This window comes from Bombina bombina, chromosome 5 (assembly GCF_027579735.1).
Source record: "Bombina bombina isolate aBomBom1 chromosome 5, aBomBom1.pri, whole genome shotgun sequence".
Lineage (NCBI taxonomy): Eukaryota > Metazoa > Chordata > Amphibia > Anura > Bombinatoridae > Bombina > Bombina bombina.
The window spans coordinates 172083015-172095857 of NC_069503.1; the positions used below are offsets into that span (position 1 = coordinate 172083015).

The window sequence follows — 12843 nt, forward strand, 5'->3', positions numbered from 1 at the left end:
TCAACTAAACTAAATTAAAAAAAACAAACACTAAATTACAAAAAATAAAAAAGATTACAAGAATTTTAAACTAATTACACCTACTCTAAGCCCCCTAAAAAAATAACAAAGCCCCCCAAAATAAAAAAATGCCCTACCCTATTCTAAAATAAAATGCTAACAGCTCTTTTACCTTACCAGCCCTTAAAAGGGCCTTTTGTGGGGCATGCCCCAAAGAAAACAGCTCTTTTTGCATTTTAAAAAAACATACAATACCCCCCCCAACAACCCACCACCCACATACCCCTAATTTAACCCAAATCCCCCTTAAAAAAACCTAACACTAAGCCCCTGAAGATCTTCCTACCTTATCTTCACCACGCCGGGTATCACCGATCCGTCCAGAAGAGGGTCCGAAGTCTTCATCCTATACGGCAAGAAGAGGTCCAGAAGAGGGTCCGAAGTCTTCATCCTATACGGCAAGAAGGTAAAAGAGCTGTTAACTTTTTTTTTTTTTTTTCAAATTTCCTTTATTGTTGATAGTATAGTAAATACAGAACAATCTCAAATGAAAAACATAGTATAAAACAGTGAGTACAAGCTGGACATCATAATTCTATTACAAGTCGTCTTTTTCATTGAAAACATAAAACACTTGATCAGTGGGGTGCCAAGTAGTCCTCCCAAAGGAATCTCATATTACCATAAAAGTCCAGTTGTTGTGATTGACCATAGTGGTATCTCTCTAGAGACAGTAGATGTGTAATATGTTCTTTCCATTCAGATACTGTAGGGACCTGCTGTTTCTTCCACAATCGTGGTATCAGTTGTTTAGCCCCATTTATCATAACATTTACTAATTTCAATCTCAGTTTACATTTCAGTTTAGGGGGGAAATTAAACAGAAAAAACAATGGATCCATCCCTATCTTATAGGATATACACTTTTCTATTTCTTTATCAATGTCCATCCAAAATTTCCGGATATACGGACATTTCCACCATATGTGGGACATAGATCCCACTTCGCCACAGCCTCTCCAGCATACATTCTCTACGTTAGCATATATTTTTGAGAGCCTAAGTGGGGTTAGATACCATCTATACAATAATTTCACATTCATTTCAGTAATAGATATCGAAGGAGAAGTCCTTCCCATATTTATAAAGATTTTTTCCCATTCACTAGGTGAGACTTCTCTCTGTAATTCAGTTTCCCATGCCTTACAGTAGGCTGGTAGTGATCTAGAGTGGTAGGTTATTAATAAGTGGTATAACAGTGATACACCTCCTCTAGTAGGGAATTGTGAGAGACAGGTGCTCTCAAACATAGTGGGGGGTCTAAGTAATTTGGGTTTCTGAGGGTTGCTAAATATAAAATGTGACAGTTGTTGTCTAATATACCAATCATTTGCTAAAAGGGGAGTCAATTCCAGCACTTCCTCCTCTGACTTTAACTTGCCTTCGCGTACAAGTGTATAAATAGGGATAAGTGAGTTAATGGTGAATGAGGACTCCTTCGTAGGTTGACGTCCTAAAGGAATCTCAGGGTTATTGAGTATCGGTGTAAGTGGAGAGGGATTTGTGGAGATACCCGTATTCTTATTAGTGATATTGTCCCATACTTTTAATGTCTCTGTCACAATACGGGGAGGTGCTTTGTTAATATCTCTATGTATCTTAGTGGTCCAGCAAATCCCACCTAGGTTAGGGCTGTTAGCTAACTGTTGCTCCAACCTGACCCATTCCTTATGTTCCCCATGTTTACACCAGTCTATAACTCGGGTAAGAATAGCTGCTTGTCTGTAATAAGTTAGGTTAGGAACGCTTAGTCCGCCATTTTTCCTATTACGATACATAATCTTTTTGGCTATTCGTGGCCTTTTATTTTGCCAAATATATGAGTTAAACATTGCTTGCAGGGTATTCAGGTATGATTGTGAGACTGGGATGGGGAGTGTTTGAAATTTATAAAGAATTTTTGGTAAACTAGTCATTTTAAGTGCCTCCATCCTTCCCATCCAGGATAAACTTTTATTTTCCCAACTATGTAATTCTTGTTGGAATTCTCTCAGGAGATGTTGGAAATTTTGTTGGAACAAAAGCTGCTGATTATGTGATTTCTGAACCCCTAAGTATTTTATAGATGAGTTTTGTATGCGATAGTGATATTCTTGTGCTATTTCTTGCATGTCTATTTCAGGGGTGTGTATTCCTAACATTTCTGATTTCGTGGGGTTGATTTTGAACCCAGAGAATTTACTATATATATCCAACTTGGCTCTTAATGCTGCTATGGAGTGTAACGGGGATGTAAGTGATAATATGAGGTCATCGGCATATAATGCCTGTTTGTATTGGGTGTCTTGTACCGTAATACCTTTTATATTCGGGTTGTTTCTAATCGCTGCTGCAAGAGTTTCAATTGTCAGTACAAATAAAATGGGCGACAGCGGACAGCCCTGTCTGGTTCCGTTATTGATCCAGATCTTGTTGGAAAGGGAGTCATTTAATTTAATTTTAGCTGTGGGGGCGTTATATAGTGTAAATATTTTGTTTATAAAGCTTTCACTCATGCCAAATCTTATCAATGTACTTTTTAGGAAGGACCAGTTTAGCCGATCAAAGGCCTTTTCTGCATCCATGGCCAAAAAAACAGCTGGGATGTTACGTGTTTGTGCATATTCCATCAGATTCAAAATTTTAATGGTATTGTCTCTCGCCTCTCTATGGGGGATAAAGCCTACTTGATTTGTGTGTATAAGTTTCGAGAGAATTTTATTTAGTCTTTGGGCTAGAATCTTTGCATATAATTTTACATCCACATTTAAAAGGGAAATTGGTCTATAACTTTGAGGTTCATCTGAGGGCTTCCCTGGCTTTGGAACTACTGTTATGTGGGCTTCTAGCATGTTTGGAGGAAATGGGCTGTGGACATTAACTTTGTTAAACATCTCTAATAGGTGGGGGATTAGCAATGGGGCAAGAGTTTTATAGTATGAGACGGAGAAACCATCTGCCCCGGGGCTTTTCCCTGCATTGAGATCATAAATCGCCGCCTTCACCTCTTCCGGGGTGAACGGGGCTTCCAGGTCTGCAGCTTGATCTTCGTCTAACATAGGGAGCGGGATTTCCCTCAAATAGTTTTGTAGGTCTGGGACCTCCCTGGGCCTATCTATGGTATCAGAGATATTATATAGCTGTGTATAGTACTGCTCGAATTGTGTGAGAATGTCTTTAGTAGAGTGGACCTTTTTGTTTTTAGCTGTTTTTATTTCATGTACAAAAGATTTAAATTTCTTAATTTTAAGAGCCCTCGCTAGTAGTTTGCCTGCCCTATTGCCTTCATAGAAAAAGCGTTGCTTAAATTTCGAAGTGGTGGCTGCATGTTCCTGTAATAGCAAGTCATGAAGGGCCTTTCTAGTGTTTTGGAGTGACAGTTGTACAGATTGGTCCTCCTGGTTTTGTCTATGTTTATGTTCTAAAACTGAAAGTTTTGAGGTAAGATCTAGATATTTCTGTCTTGCTATTTTTTTAAATTGTGCTTTTCTTTTAATGAATTCCCCTCTCATGAAGCACTTGTGCGCTTCCCAAACTGTAATAGGGTCCATATCATCAGTTGAGTTAAAAGTAAAATATTCTTGAAGTGTTTCTTGTGTTTTAGGTAATTGTATTTCTCCTCTTAGTAAGGAGTCATCCATTTTCCATCTATACGGGGGAACTGGGGTATGGGGCCATGAGATGTCAAAGAATACTGCTGAGTGATCTGACCACACTGTGTGCATGATCCCTGCTTTCTTAATGTGTTACAACCCTATCTGGTTAGTAAGCAGATAGTCAAGACGGCTATATGTCCTATTTGGAGAGGAGAAAAAGGTGTATTCCCTCTTGTCAGGGTTGTGTAATCTCCAAGTGTCATACAGATTATAATCGCGCATCAGTTTCCATAAATGTTTAAGTGTACGCCTAGATGTGCTGGGGTTCGGGTTGGAGCTGTCCATCTCTGGATGTATGGGTATGTTAAGGTCCCCCCCAATAAAAACTAGCCCTTTAGCTATGTCCAGTATACGTCTAAATGTCTTTTTGTAAAAGGGTAGTTGAAGGGTATTGGGCGCCTAGACATTAATTAAAGTTACTGGCCTACCATATAGCAGTCCAAAAACCCCTAAAAAACGGCCTTCAGTGTCATTATGTGTTTGAATATGATGAAAAGGGATAGATTTGTGCATCAGAATGCTCACTCCGCATTTCTTTGAAATGCCAGAACTATGGAAATGCCTATTGTACTGTGAGCTCATATAGCGTGGTTCATGTGAACGTTTAAAGTGTGTCTCTTGCAGAAATAGGATATCACCTTTTCTTTTATAAAAATCTGACATGGCTACAGATCTTTTAATTGGAGAGTTTAAACCCCTAACGTTTTGTGTAATAAATTTAAGTGTTCTATTTGGGGCAGTCATTGGCAATTAGACTAATTGATATCACTGAAAGGTGTCTCATATAACATCCAGCTCTGAACAATATTATTCTTCTGTTATGACATTCAATTTGTAATTTATACAAACTTCGTAGGAAATTCACATAAAAATTCAAACAAAAATAAAAACAAAAATACAACACACATATCTCAAACAAAAACAATGAATCAGCGCCTCTCCTATCTCCGGAGAGAAGCCATTGGACCATATTGATCCAAATTCAAAAGAGGATCAGGCTAAATTAGAACAATTTGCAGAGTATCTTATTGCTTAATCATATAAAACTAGGGGCTGTCTCTCCCCATACTTCCCCCCCCCCTCTCACCTTCCTCCATAACTTTCCATTCCTAAATGTAAGGTAGATGCCCATATATTCTGTACTTGGTAAAATACTAAACCCCTTAACATTCAAACTTTCACCGTTACCTGCCTCTGTGGGTGAGAGAGAGTAGTAACATTGCAGTGTAAACTTTTGAGTCTCAAACATATAAACTATTAAAGTCAAAACTATACTTTACGGGATTGTTACTCTTCATAATCAGGAAGGTTGACTCAAATCTCCAGGGTTTTTTCTTAGATTTTCAAGTTCCTTCAACTGCAGTGGAATTAATTGCCTTCCTTTTTTCTGGTGGAGCTCCTGAATTTGTGGATTTTTTGATAGGTCTTGTTGGTGCTGGTGACCACTTTTCAGGTTGTTGCCTTTTCTCCTGTCTCCTGGAAGGGTGTGGTTGGGTATCAGACAGTGGGAAATCCGGAGGATCAAGATTTAGGCCTCTGCAAAATTCTGGAACATCTGATATTTTCCTGCACACCAGTCTTCTGGTATCACGTAGCACATATAGGTGGAAAGGGAATCCCCACCTGTACAGGATTTTTTTGTCACGCAGTAGCTTTGTCAAAGGTGCCAATTCCCGTCATCTTTGTAGGGTCCTAGGAGCCAAGTCGGTGTAGAATTGTAACACTGTACCCCTGAACCTCACTGGTTGATGTTTTCGTGATAAGGTGAGAATTTCTTCCTTTTCCAAGTAATTTTTAACTTTCATTATAACGTCCCTGGGGGGTGCAGTATCAGGAGGCTTTGGTCTCAATGCCCTGTGGGCCCTGACCCATTGTATGTCTACCTCTTGCTGTGATCCCTTCAAGTGAGCAAACAGAGATCGAAAGTAGGTATAAAAATCTTTAGGGAGGACTGATTCGGGAATGCCTCTAATGCGGAGGTTCTTCCGCCGACCTCTGTTCTCGAGGTCCTCGAGCTTGTCATTGAGGTCTTCAATAATAGACGCCTGAGAGGACACTTGGTCTTGTATAACAGCAATCTCCTCCTTAACAATATCTGATTGATCCTCTATGGCCTCGACCCTAAAGCCCAGAGTATGAATGTCTTGTTTAATTTCTGCCATTTCTTCTCTCATACATGTCCTCACAATGTCAGCTATATCTTGTTTGGACGGCAGAGAGGAGAGCAAAGAGAGGGGTATTTGTGTAGAGATATCTTGATCTTGGGAGTTTTCATCATCTACAGGGGAACCAGGTGACGAAGGCTCTCTTATTGATTTTGATAGAGATTGCCTCTTATTGTCTGGTGTAGAAAAAAAAAAGAGCTCACTGTATGTTCTCTCCCTATTGTTTTCAGCTGTTTATTGGGCTTGGTATTTTTCTTTCCGGCCATAATGACCTTATTTATTTGTCACAATTCAGTATTCAGAACAGGGTAAATAGTAAGTTACAAGGGGAGGGTCAGGTTTTAACACTGTGTCAGAGCGAGCTATATTAATAAAAAGACAAGAAAGAAAAATGTCCTCTTTCCTCACTCTGCTCTCCTTCCCCTTTATTTTCTTTTAACACAGTCCCTTTTCAGCACTCCTATGAGATGAAATTATCTGAAGTGGCATAGGGATCCTTGCAAGTTAAATCTCTCTGGCCTAGATTTGGAGTTCGGCGGTAAAAGGGCTGCTAACGCTCCGCGGGCTTTTTTCTGGCCGCACCATAAATTTAACTCTGGTATCGAGAGTTTAATCAAATGCTGCGTTAGGCTCCAAAAAAGGAGCGTAGAGCATTTTTACCGCAAATGCAACTCTCGATACCAGAGTTGCTTACGGACGCGGCCGGCCTCAAAAACGTGCTCGTGCACGATTCTCCCATAGGAAACAATGGGGCTGTTTGAGCTGAAAAAAAACCTAACACCTGCAAAAAAGCAGCGTTCAGCTCCTAACGCAGCCCCATTGTTTCCTATGGGGAAACACTTCCTACGTCTGCACCTAACACTCTAACATGTACCCCGAGTCTAAACACCCCTAACCGTACACTTATTAACCCCTAATCTGCCGCCCCCGCTATCGCTGACCCCTGCATATTTTTTTAAACCCCTAATCTGCCGCTCCGTAAACCGCTGCAACCTACGTTATCCCTATGTACCCCTAATCTGCTGCCCTAACATCGCCGACCCCTATATTATATTTATTAACCCCTAATCTGCCCCCCACAACGTCGCCGACACCTGCCTACACTTATTAACCCCTAATCTGCCGAGCGGACCTGAGCGCTACTATAATAAGGTTATTAACCCCTAATCCGCCTCACTAACCCTATCATAAATAGTATTAACCCCTAATCTGCCCTCCCTAACATCGCCGACACCTACCTTCAATTATTAACCCCTAATCTGCCGACCGGAGCTCACCGCTATTCTAATAAATGTATTAACCCCTAAAGCTAAGTCTAACCCTAACACTAACACCCCCCTAAGTTAAATATAATTTTTATCTAACGAAATAAATTAACTCTTATTAAATAAATGATTCCTATTTAAAGCTAAATACTTACCTGTAAAATACATCCTAATATAGCTACAATATAAATTATAATTATATTATAGCTATTTTAGGATTAATATTTATTTTACAGGTAACTTTGTAATTATTTTAACCAGGTACAATAGCTATTAAATAGTTAAGAACTATTTAATAGTTACCTAGTTAAAATAATAACAAAATTACCTGTAAAATAAATCCTAACCTAAGTTATAATTAAACCTAACACTACCCTATCAATAAATTAATTAAATAAACTACCTACAATTACCTACAATTAACCTAACACTACACTATCAATAAATTAATTAAATACAATTCCTACAAATAAATACAATTAAATAAACTAGCTAAAGTACAAAAAATAAAAAAGATCTAAGTTACAGAAAATAAAAAAATATTTACAAACATAATAAAAATATTACAACAATTTTAAACTAATTACACCTACTCTAAGCCCCCTAATAAAATAACAAAGCCCCCCAAAATAAAAAATTCCCTACCCTATTCTAAATTAAAAAAGTTACAAGCTCTTTTACCTTACCAGCCCTGAACAGGGCCCTTTGCGGGGCATGCCCCAAGAATTTCAGCTCTTTTGCCTGTAAAAGAATAAATACAATACCCCCCCCCCCAACATTACAACCCACCACCCACATACCCCTAATCTAACCCAAACCCCCCTTAAATAAACCTAACACTAAGCCCCTGAAGATCTTCCTACCTTGTCTTCACCATACCAGGTTCACCGATCCGTCCTGAAGAGCTCCTCCGATGTCCTGATCCAAGCCCAAGCGGGGGCTGAAGAGGTCCATGATCCGGTCAAAGTCTTCATCCAAGCGGGGCAGAAGAGGATCTTCCATCCGATTGAAGTCATCATCCAGGCGGCATCTTCGATCTTCTTCCATCCGGAGCGAAGCGGCAGGATCCTGAAGACATCCAGCGCGGAACATCCATCCGGACCAACGACTGAACGACGAATGACTGTTCCTTTAAGGGACGTCATCCAAGATGGCGTCCCTCGAATTCCGATTGGCTGATAGGATTCTATCAGCCAATCGGAATTAAGGTAGGAATTTTCTGATTGGCTGATGGAATCAGCCAATCAGAATCTAGTTCAATCCGATTGGCCGATCCAATCAGCCAATCAGATTGAGCTCGCATTCTATTGGCTGATCGGAACAGCCAATAGAATGCGAGCTCAATCTGATTGGCTGATTGGATCAGCCAATCGGATTGAACTTGATTCTGATCAATCAGAAAATTCCTACCTTAATTCCGATTGGCTGATAGAATCCTATCAGCCAATCGGAATTCGAGGGACGCCATCTTGGATGACGTCCCTTAAAGGAACAGTCATTCGTCGTTCAGTCGTCGGTCCGGATGGATGTTCCGCGCTGGATGTCTTCAGGATCCTGCCGCTTCGCTCCGGATGGAAGAAGATCGAAGATGCCGCCTGGATGATGACTTCAATCGGATGGAAGATCCTCTTCTGCCCCGCTTGGATGAAGACTTTGACCGGATCATGGACCTCTTCAGCCCCTGCTTGGGCTTGGATCAGGACATCGGAGGAGCTCTTCAGGACGGATCGGTGAACCTGGTATGGTGAAGATCTTCAGGGGCTTAGTGTTAGGTTTATTTAAGGGGGGTTTGGGTTAGATTAGGGGTATGTGGGTGGTGGGTTGTAATGTTGGGGGGGGGGGGTATTGTATTTATTCTTTTACAGGCAAAAGAGCTGAAATTCTTGGGGCATGCCCCGCAAAGGGCCCTGTTCAGGGCTGGTAAGGTAAAAGAGCTTGTAACTTTTTTAATTTAGAATAGGGTAGGGAATTTTTTATTTTGGGGGGCTTTGTTATTTTATTAGGGGGCTTAGAGTAGGTGTAATTAGTTTAAAATTGTTGTAATATTTTTATTATGTTTGTAAATATTTTTTTATTTTCTGTAACTTAGATCTTTTTTATTTTTTGTACTTTAGCTAGTTTATTTAATTGTATTTATTTGTAGGAATTGTATTTAATTAATTTATTGATAGTGTAGTGTTAGGTTAATTGTAGGTAATTGTAGGTAGTTTATTTAATTAATTTATTGATAGGGTAGTGTTAGGTTTAATTATATCTTAGGTTAGGACTTATTTTACAGGTAATTTTGTTATTATTTTAACTAGGTAACTATTAAATAGTTCTTAACTATTTAATAGCTATTGTACCTGGTTAAAATAATTACAAAGTTACCTGTAAAATAAATATTAATCCTAAAATAGCTATAATATAATTATAATTTATATTGTAGCTATATTAGGATTTATTTTACAGGTAAGTATTTAGCTTTAAATAGGAATAAGTTATTTAATAAGAGTTAATTTATTTCGTTAGATAAAAATTATATTTAACTTAGGGGGGTGTTAGTGTTAGGGTTAGACTTAGCTTTAGGGGTTAATACATTTATTAGAATAGCGGTGAGCTCCGGTCGGCAGATTAGGGGTTAATAATTGAAGTTAGGTGTCGGCGATGTTAGGGAGGGCAGATTAGGGGTTAATACTATTTATGATAGGGTTAGTGAGGCGGATTAGGGGTTAATAACTTTATTATAGTAGCGCTCAGGTCCGCTCGGCAGATTAGGGGTTAATAAGTGTAGGCAGGTGTCGGCGACGTTGAGGGGGGCAGATTAGGGGTTAATAAATATAATATAGGGGTCGGCGATGTTAGGGGTAGCAGATTAGGGGTACATAGGGATAACGTAGGTGGCGGCGATTTGCGGTCGGAAGATTAGGGGTTAATTATTTTAAGTAGCTTGCGGCAACGTTGTGGGGGGCAAGTTAGGGGTTAAGAAATATAATATAGGGGTCGGCGGGGTTAGGGGCAGCAGATTAGGGGTACATAAGTATAACGTAGGTGGCGGTCGGCAGATTAGGGGTTAAAAATTTAAATCGAGTGGCGGCGATGTGGGGGGAGCTCGGTTTAGGGGTACATAGGTAGTTTATGGGTGTTAGTGTACTTTAGGGTACAGTAGTTAAGAGCTTTATAAACCGGCGTTAGCCAGAAAGCTCTTAACTACTGCTATTTTCAGGCGGCTGGAATCTTGTCGTTAGAGCTCTAACGCTCACTTCAGAAACGACTCTAAATACCAGCGTTAGAAAGATCCCATTGAAAAGATAGGCTACGCAAATGGCGTAGGGGGATCTGCGGTATGGAAAAGTCGCGGCTGAAAAGTGAGCGTTAGACCCTTTAATCACTGACTCCAAATACCAGCGGGCGGCCAAAACCAGCGTTAGGAGCCTCTAACGCTGGTTTTGACGGCTACCGCCGAACTCCAAATCTAGGCCTCTGAGAGGGAAGATGAGGTTAAGTCCTGTAAGCCAGACTCCACTATGCGATATTTGGCAGCCCGCTCTTTATTCATATAGTAAGGAAAAACTTTGCTGCGTGTGCCTGAGCGGTGCCGTTATGTGTCCTTTCCTATATTGCCATAAAAGTGACCCGTCGCATAAGTTATGTGAGGTGCAGGACGATTAAGACGGCCTGTTAACTAGTGAGCACTGCAGTTATTTATGCAGATGCCGCAGGGATCATACCTCGTGAGGTTGCGACGTGCTCACCGGGTGTGTTTGTGATGTCGGGCCTCCTTTCGTTCCGCTCCTCAGTGTTCCACAAGAGTGGATAGCCAAACTGCAGCTGCAATTTATCTCTGGGTAGTCGAGCAATCACCTCCTCAACAATATAGGTGTTCAGAGACACTGTTGCTTAAAATTATATACTTTGAAAGTGCCTGCTATTCCGGAGCTCTGGATTTATGCAGCCATCTTAGCTGTGGCCAAACTCCGCCCGAGCTGTTAACTTTTTATTTTAGAATAGGGTAGGGCATTTTTTTATTTTGGGGGGCTTTGTTATTTTTTTAGGGGGCTTAGAGTAGGTGTAATTAGCTTAAAATTCTTGTAATCTTTTTTTATTTTTTGTAATTTAGTGTTTTTTTTTGTAATTTAGTTTAGTTGATTTAATTGGAGATAATTGTAGATAGTTTAGTTAATTAATTTATTGATAGTGTAGTGTTAGGTTTAATTGTAACTTAGGTTAGGATTTATTTTACAGGTAATTTTGTAATTATTTTAACTAGGTAGCTATTAAATAGTTATTAACTATTTAATAGCTATTGTACCTAGTTAAAATAAATACAAAGTTGCCTGTAAAATAAATATAAACCCTAAAATAGCTACAATATAATTATTTGTTATACTGTAGCTATATTAGGGTTTATTTTACAGGTAAGTATTTAGCTTTAAATATGATTAATTTATTTAATAAGAGTTAATTTATTTCGTTAGATAAAAATTATATTTAACTTAGGGGGGTGTTAGTGTTAGGGTTAGACTTAGCTTTAGGGGTTAATACATTTATTATAGTAGCGGCGAGGTCCGGTCGGCAGATTAGGGGTTAATACTTGAAGTTAGGTGTCGGCGATGTTAGGGAGGGCAGATTAGTGGTTAATACTATTTATTATAGGGTTTGCAAGGCGGGAGTGAGGCGGTTTAGGGGTTAATACATTTATTATAGTGGCGGCGAGGTCCGGTTGGCAGATTAGGGGTTAAGAAGTGTAGGTAGGTAGCGGCGACGTTGGGGGGGCAGATTATTGTGTAATAAATATTATGTAGGTGTCGGCGATGTTAGTGGCAGCAGATTAGGGGTACATAGGGATAATGTAGGTTGTGGCGGTGTGCGGTCGGCAGATTAGGGGTTAAAATTTTTTATTAGAGTGGCGGTGATGTGGGGGGACCTCGGTTTAGGGGTACATAGGTAGTTTATGGGTGTAAGTATACTTTAGAGCACAGTAGTTAAGAGCTTTATGAACCGGCGTTAGCCCATAAAACTCTTAACTCCTGACTTTTTTCTGCGGCTGGAGTTTTGTCGTTAGAGTTCTAACGCTCACTTCAGCCAAGACTCTAAATACCAGCGTTAGAAAGATCCCATTGAAAAGATAGGATACGCAATTGAAGTAAGGGGATCTGCAGTATGGAAAAGTCGCGGCTGGAAAGTGAGCGTTAGACCCTTTCCTGACTGACTCTAAATACCAGCGGGCGGCCAAAACCAGCGTTAGGACCCCCTAACGCTGGTTTAGACAGCTAATGCAGAACTCTAAATCTAGGCGCTAGTTTGGAAAAAGGGAAGATGAAATCTACGAACATTTCTATGGGTTTTGATTTTGCCAAGACTGATTTGGTTAGTCTTTTTTAGTTATCTAGCAAGGATCATTCCTCTGCAGCGTCTGAGGGTGAGATCTCTGCTTCAGAATCTGCAGTTTCTAGTACAATAGATTCTGAGGAGGTTAATTTTAGATTTAAACTGGAGCATCTCTGTCTACTTTTGAGGAGGTTTTAGCTACTTTGGATGACTCTGAAACTGTTGCAGAGGCTCCTAGAAAGGCTAATAAACTAAATAGTTTGTTAATGTCAAAACTAAATTTGTGGAGGTTTTTCCTGTTCCAGATCGCATGTCTGACATTATTTCACAGGAATGGGAGAAGCCGGGTGTTCCTTTTAATCTATCCCCTGTGTTTAAAAAGATGTTTCCTGTGGCTGATTCAGTGCG

At 39.9% G+C, this 12843-nt stretch overlaps 1 long non-coding RNA gene across 2 annotated transcripts in view; it reads right to left on the minus strand.

The window, feature by feature from the left end:
- LOC128659269 (uncharacterized) overlaps positions 1 to 12843 on the minus strand; it is a 73362-nt gene that overhangs the window by 43580 nt on the left and 16939 nt on the right. For both annotated transcript variants that reach the window (XR_008402322.1, XR_008402323.1), the window contains exon 2: positions 347 to 451. This is a non-coding gene — a long non-coding RNA (uncharacterized LOC128659269). The remainder of the gene's footprint in view (positions 1 to 346; positions 452 to 12843) is intronic.